General features: G+C 34.0%; 1 pseudogene; it reads right to left on the bottom strand.

The window, feature by feature from the left end:
- Positions 1-671: 671 nt before the first annotated feature.
- Positions 672-7867, bottom strand: part of LOC139857615 (2-hydroxy-palmitic acid dioxygenase mpo1-like) — a 76174-nt pseudogene continuing 68978 nt past the window's right edge.

Below are 7867 nucleotides of genomic sequence, written 5' to 3'. Positions count from 1 at the left end.
AAAAGATGTTCTAGTTGCACGTCAGTTGTTTGATGAAATACATGCATTTAGCTTGATGGGTTTGAACACCGTAATAGATTATAGATTGTCATGTTTGTTGCGAGGAACCTAGGGAAGGGGTGGAGCTGTTTACACGTAAGCAGGATGCCAATGTAAAACTTGATAATGCCACACTGGCGATGGTCTTGTCGGCTTGTGCAGTGTTAGAAGACTTAGCGCTCGGGATCGAGGTAGGTTCAGTCTATTTTTTTTAATCATCATTATTATTATTATTATTATTATTATTATTATTATTATTATTATTATTATTATTATTATTATTATTATTATTATTATTATTATTATTATTATCAAAGTTCATGTGTAAAAGAGGTATGATTAGCGAATTCACTTAATCATATGTACACGAGATGTGGAGTACCATGAGAATTGTAACGCCCCAAAGAAACTTGAAACCATCATGAAAGTTTAATATCTTTTGGATTGTATTAGAAACGATGTTGGCGGGAACCACATAATGTAGATATAGATAATAATTACAGTAATACAATGTACTTTAACATCCAGCACGATAAATAGAATAGATTTATTTTGTTATCAACAGTAAACACATCACAAAGTTGCAATCTGGATTGTAAGTAACATGGATTTTTCATTAATTGACACAAAACTTACGAGCTTTTCTTTTGCTTGCTTTCCTTCCACTCTCTAATGTTAGCATCTACTTTAGCTTTAACACGAGCATGAAAACCTGGGTATGGTTCATAATTGACCGCAAATTGAAGTGCCTGTAAGTATCAACCACAAACATTACACTTTAATAGAGTAGTTTTTACACATAAAAATACATACATATACATTACATATACATATGAAGACACACATAATCGATGTCGAAGGGCCGGTCAAAAATAGCCTAATTACTCTACTTTGAATAGGGTAAGCATGATTCGTTTCACGGAAAATAGTGGTTAATAGCAAGCAATTTCAGGGTTGGTTTGTTTGTTTAACTAAAAACTATTCAAATTAATCAACTAGAATAAAGCTTAAAACTTAAACTAAAGTGCAATTGAAAATGTTGAAATGTAAACAATGAGATTAAAAGCCTTTATCATTTCACAATCCCAATCTAGCATGCATTCATTCAGACAAGTATTATGTTTACCAAGTATTGATCAAATCTCATAGACAAGACTTCTTAAGTTCTTCAATTCTACTGTCTTGGGATTGAACTATGCAACCTAGACAATATGTCTTTATCCTTAATCTAATTAACACTAAGTTTGATCAAGAACACAATGTTAAATCACAATAATTCAACTTGCAATAACAAAAGCATAGAACTTGCATTGATCAATAGTTGATCGGTTCATAAATGTCAACGAAACGCGAAAACGAGGATTAAAACGAGAAAAAGGCGCGAAAAAAGTACCCAGCCGCAAATTGCGGCTGGTGAGCATAAATTGCGGCTGGCCTGAAATAAAAAGTTTGTTCAGGTCAGAAACGGGCATAAGGAGGCGCTTGGGTTTTTGCGGCTGGGCATAAATTGCGGCTGGACGTATTTTTGGATAGAATTTAGAGCCGGATCTGAGGGATTTCATGCATGGGGAATACCCTAGGCTACTTCATTCTTATATTAGGCCTTCCCGATCACCATCAATGAGAAAATTAAATGAGCAGGTATCTAGTGATAACAAAATGGAGAATTGTGTTGGGAATGTGTCTGTTGATACACTTGAAAAGTCTGAAGAATTCGATGAAAAAGTAGTCAAAGTAATGGGAAAAACCGTAGAAAAACTCGTTGAGCGGTTTGGAGGTCACAAGATCAAAGTGAATAAGAATGAAAAGGTGAATTCTCGAGTTGATTATGAGGTGATTTCCAATTTAGAGGATCTTGAAGGGCCTAAGTGTGGGGGAGATAGTGAAAACCAGCCACATAGTTCTTTGAGCTACCTCTTTCTCACCAACCTTGTTGTCATACTTCTTTCCACTACGCAAGGTGCCTACCATGTTTACACTATGTCCTTTGCCCGAGTCCTTATGATTTGGATTTAACACTGTATAACTCGGAATGGTACCGGGCTCCCGATTTCCCTTACTCTCTGCTACATTACCAATCTCCTTAGCCAATGCACCAATTGACTTGTTTTGCACTTCCACTATTTTATGCATTTCGGAGATAAACGCATCCATCTTGGCATCCGAGCTAGATGGTTGATTGGGTGGGGCATTGTTTTGATTTTGATTTTGGCCTTGATTTTGTTAATTGTTTTGGTTTTGGTTTCGGTTGTTGGGATAAGGATTTTGATAGTTTCTTTGATAGTTGCCTTGATTCTGAAAATTTCCTTGGTTTTGAAATTTATTTTGAGGTCTTTGTTGGGTCCCTTGGGTAGCATTTAGAGCATTGTTGTTGCTCCAACTAAAATTTGGATGGTTTCTCCAACCCGGATTATACGTGTTAGAGTATGGATCAAATCTCCGTCCCTGAATCTCATTAACTTGTTCTTCCATTATTTGTTGATTCACCGGTGGAATCTCATTCCTACACCCGTGTGCGAAATGAGAAGGATCCCCGCATATCTCACAAACTTCCTGAACCTGCGAAATATTACAAGCAAGACCCTGGTTTAGGTTGTTAAATATAGGCATTTTCAAATCATCTAGTTCTTGCTCAAGGTTCCTTGATGAACCACTCGAGTCAGAAACATGATTCACTCGGGAAGTACTAGGTTGTTTCCGATTGACTGAAGCTTGGATTTTTGAACCCTTGCTTAATTGCTCAAAGAAGGTCCACTCGTCATCACTAGATCGAGTTAAAAATGCCCCACCACTAGCCGCCAAAAGGAATTGCCTATTTTGGGAATCCAAACTATCATAGAAAACTTTAACCAATTCCCACTTTGGTATCTCATGGTGTGGGCATGCCCTAAGTAATTCCTTCAGACGTTCGTACGCTTCATGAAAAAGTTCACCAGGCAATTGCCTAAAAGATTTTATTTGCGTACGCATGTCCGATGTCTTACTTATCGGGTAGAACTCCTCTAAAAACTTTTTTTTTCATTTCCGCCCAAGTATTAATACTCCGGGCGGGTAAAGAAAGAAACCATCGCTTTGCCTTATCTTTTAATGAATAAGGAAATAAGCGAAGGCGTACCTCATCATCAGTGAAACCGTTTACCTGATTAGTAGCACATATTTCATTAAACTCGGTGATGTGTTCATATGGTTCCTCATTAGCCATACCTCGGTAGGTTGGCAAAATGGAGATAATTTGAGGTCGGACCTCAAATCTCCGATTGTTTCCCCCTTCTTGGGCGGGGAAAACGATGGGTGAATGATCCGCATAGTCACCCAGTTGGTAGTAGGTATCTACTCCTCTTGCACGTTCTGCCATTTCGGTTTGATGAACGAAAACTTCCTCCTCGACGTCGGAGTCTGATTTAGGCGAGTTTGGTGGAACAATAGGATGTGACTCTGGTGGTGGTTGTGTGGATGTTGAAGCCATTGTCGAGTTCTTTAAAATTCTTGTAGCTTTTTGATTAGCTTTTGCAGATTTCTCGATTTCCTGGTCTAAAGGCTTAAGATTTTGATCTCCCAACTTCCGAGTTTGCATACACTAACCTGCACTCCAACAAAAACAATAACACCGAGCGTAAAACTGACAAAAAACAAAATAAACAAAAACACTATTTTTGGTTTTTTATTGGTTTTATAATTTTTATGGTTTTTTCTAATTTAACACGAAAGCAATAAAATAAGAGCTTACAATCAAGCGCACACCTCCCCGGCAGCGGCGCCAAAATTTGATCGGTGTCGAAGGGCCTGAAAGGACCCGTTCATATACATTATAAACGATTCACAATAGTTGATTACATCGCGAGGTATTTGACCTCTATATGATACATTTTACAAACATTGCATTCGTTTTTAAAAGATAAACTTTCTTTACAACGAAAGTTGACGGCATGCACACCATTTCATAATACATCCAACTATAATTGGCTTAATAATAATCTTGATGAACTCAATGACTCGAATGCAACGTCTTTCAAAATATGCCATGAATGACTCCAAGTAATATCCTTAAAATGAGCTAATGCACAGCGGAAGATTTCTTTAATACCTGAGAATAAACATGCTTTAAAGTGTCAACCAAAAGGTTGGTGAGTTCATAGGTTTATCATAACAATCATTTCAATATATTAATAGACCACAAGATTTCTGTTTATAAATATATGTACACTCGCAAGTGTATAAAAGTATTCTATAAGTTGTAGGCACCCGGTAACAAGCCTTAACGTTCATGTTTTACCCTCTGAAGTACACCAGATCAGGTGTGTTTAAAATAACCTCGAAGTACTAAAGTATCACACAGTCAGGATGGGGTTTGTCAGGCCCAATAGATCTATCTTTAGGATTCGCGTCTACCGTACATAGACAAGTAGTTTAATGTTACCAAGCTAAGGGTATATTTCTGATTTAAACCCACATAGAATTAGTTTTAGTACTTGTGCCTACTTCGTAAAATATTTATAAAACAGCTCATGTATTCTCAGCCCAAAAATATATATTGCAAAAGCAATTAAAAAGGGAGCAAATGAAACTCACAATACTGTATTTCGTAGTAAAAATACATATAACGTCATTTAACAAGTGCAAAGTTGGCCTCGGATTCACGAACGTATCAATATTTAGATTCAATATTGCAGGAAAGTACGTAGACGCAACGGAGATGATAAACACTAGATTGACCTCACGAGCATACCCATGAACCATACTCATCACCTCCATAGCTATAACCCATAATTTCCTTAGCTTCGACTCATTCAAAAAAACTATTTTGAAATCACTCGGACACCACTCCGTCGTAATATTTTATGTATACTAATAATATCTTGAAGTAATACAGAGCATATATATATATATATATATATATATATATATATATAAATCGATTGAGAGAGTTTAGAGAAATATATTTTCAAGTTTCTATGAAATAATGAAACCTATTGAATTCTATTTAAAATAGATTTTTGAATTATTAAAGTGAATTATTAAAGTATGAATTATTAAAGTGAATTATTAAAGTATGAATTATTAAAGTGAATTATTAAAGTGAATTATTAAAGTATGAATTATTAAAGTGAATTATTAAAGTTAAAGTAAAGTAAAAGTAAAGTAAAGATAAAGTTAAAGTATAGTAAAAGTATAAAAACTATGTATCTATAATACGCGTATAAATATATATAATATTAATTTAAATCGTTATATATATTTAATGAAATAAAATATAAATATCGTTATATTTATTATACTGGTTAAGTAATGAGTTGTCAAAAGTGATTCTAGATATTTATAAAAGTTATATACGTTTTAATAATAAAGTTCTTTTTAAACTGAAAACGTCTTTGTACGCTTGAAAATAGATTAATAGAATATTATGGAAAACAATTCTCCACTAACTTTTGTCTAACTTTCATAAATGACACTTTTTGTTTTTATTTATAAATAGCTTTACAAATTATTCTGAATATCGTTAAGAGGAATAGATTTTCTCAAATCATAGTGGACCTCTCAACAGAGACTTGTAATCATAATTCAATGTTTCTGATAATTCAATCATTTAATATATATTTTTTTAATTTCGCCGAAAATCATATTGAAACAAATACGTTCGTATAAAGTATTATACGTTTAATACTTTATTAATATTCTCAAGTTATAATATATATATACATATACATATCTATTTATATATAACGGTTCGTGAATCGTCGGAATTTGGTCGAGGTTATAATGGATGTATGAACACAGTTTAAAATTCTTGAGATTTAACTTAACAAACTTTGCTTATCGTGTCGGAATAATATAAAGATTAAAGTTTAAATTTGGTCGGAAATTTCCGGGTCGTCACAGTACCTACCCGTTAAAGAAATTTCGTCCCCGAAATTTGATAGAGGTCGTCATGACTAACAATGAGAATGTTATTATAATGATTATAGAGTTTTATCATGTTCAAGAAGAATGGATAAAATAATTCGATTACTCGAAGCGTGTGAGTGAAGTTATCGTAAATGAATGAAATAAGATCATAGTGATTCGTCGTATCTTTTGACGTCATCACGATTGATCTCCGAAAAGAAAATCTTTGTAATCTATATTAGATTTGATTATTCGGCAATTAAGGAAATTATGATCCTCTTCAAATTAATGCGATAATCCATTTTGATTTCTCTGTCGGATATTTCACTATAAATCCACCTCATTTGTTTTCTTACAACTCACACCTTCTCAACTCATATTTTAAAGTATTTGTCAATATGCTTCATCCAGTGCTGATTCTTGATATACTCCTCACTTTCATATCTGTCGCTCTTCTTTTTCATCTGCCTCCGGAAGAATCTATTTACTTCTACTATACTCTTGGTTTTATAGTGTTTTTAGTTCTCCCGTATCTTTATATTGCTATATGCATTGATATATACGGTTTGTGATTTCTGGGTTGTTGTTGGGTTTTATATCTTCCCTTATATTTCAAAGTCCTTGCTTCTTCTATAATCATTGTCATCCACAGTTAATGCTCTCTTCTATTTGCTATGATTTATACTCCCATTTCTAGTTCGGAGCTTTGTCCTTTCGTTTCTTCTTCTTGCGATTAAGCACCGCTTGTAATGGTCCAGAATTCGCAGATATAAATTTCGGAATGAACATTGTTAATGTTCTAGGAAGGAAATTGTAATGACACGATCTTGACTTGTCAAATTACCAGAATACCTCGAAAAAGGCCGAATCATCAAGAAATATTTTCTTGATATTTAGAGATCAAAGAGAATACAAGAGTCTTGTAACATAGCACATGATGACGTTATGATCTGTGAATCATCATGTTCCATTTAGAAACTCAGCATGAATTACTGTAATATAATCACGTTGATCAAGTGTCATTATATTATACTAACTCATGCTTCAGCTCCCAACACTTCTTCAAGAATATTCTTATTTTAAACTCGAATGTTTCAGACTTTAGAAACTAAAATAGTTTCTTTTATGATATAATACAGATAGCGCGAAGAGGTAAATGATTTCAGATAAGAATAATTATAAAAATATCTTCAGAAGTATGGATGATATTTATAATGAAAGATACGATGATATCTTAGAATGTCTAATATCAGAGGATGATGAAGGATATTGTCCGCAGGGGTTTAGAGTCAGGAGCAAGGTATTCGTTAATGACTTCAGCAAGTACTGAATCATTTGGATTCTTTGAAGGCAGGTTCAGCCTTTGTGATTTGTCCACAGCCTCCTTCATACTTTGCTCAATCCGTTTTCCAGTTCCAAATCTTCTCTTTTTCTGAGCTTTGCCAATATACTATCCTTTATCATCCAACTTTTTACTGTTAAGGTCGTTTACAGTTTTTGCTGCTTCATCAGCATTTTTCAAAATTTCGAAAACTGATTTACAGTTTAGGGTGTTTTTCAGAAATTTCTCATTCAAAGAATGTAAGTCTTGGAGGTAGACGTTGTGTGTATATGTAATTGTTGATGTAGACATGCTGCAGGTTTCAAAATACTGATTGCTGATTCTCAATAATTGGTATGGCAATTCTTGTTATAAGGTACGAATGAGTATATGATAGGGTTTCGATAATTATAATGATTTTTTTTTTGGGAAAGTCAAAGATCAGTGAAGTTGTTGGTAAGTTTATTGCTAATGTGGTGAATGTAAACGATTCCCCGGTAACGTTGGCGAAAGGGCAACGTATCTATCGAGGTTATAATAAGACTTTTTTTGATTGAGAAGTCGAAGTTGACTTGTTGGAGCTGTGACAAAACTGTCTATTTTTAAATGGAATTGAAAAGTTAT

This window comes from Rutidosis leptorrhynchoides, chromosome 7 (genome assembly GCF_046630445.1).
Source record: "Rutidosis leptorrhynchoides isolate AG116_Rl617_1_P2 chromosome 7, CSIRO_AGI_Rlap_v1, whole genome shotgun sequence".
NCBI classification, from domain to species: domain Eukaryota; kingdom Viridiplantae; phylum Streptophyta; class Magnoliopsida; order Asterales; family Asteraceae; genus Rutidosis; species Rutidosis leptorrhynchoides.
Note: the sequence above shows the minus strand (reverse complement) of the source record. Positions and strands in the feature narration are given on the sequence as shown.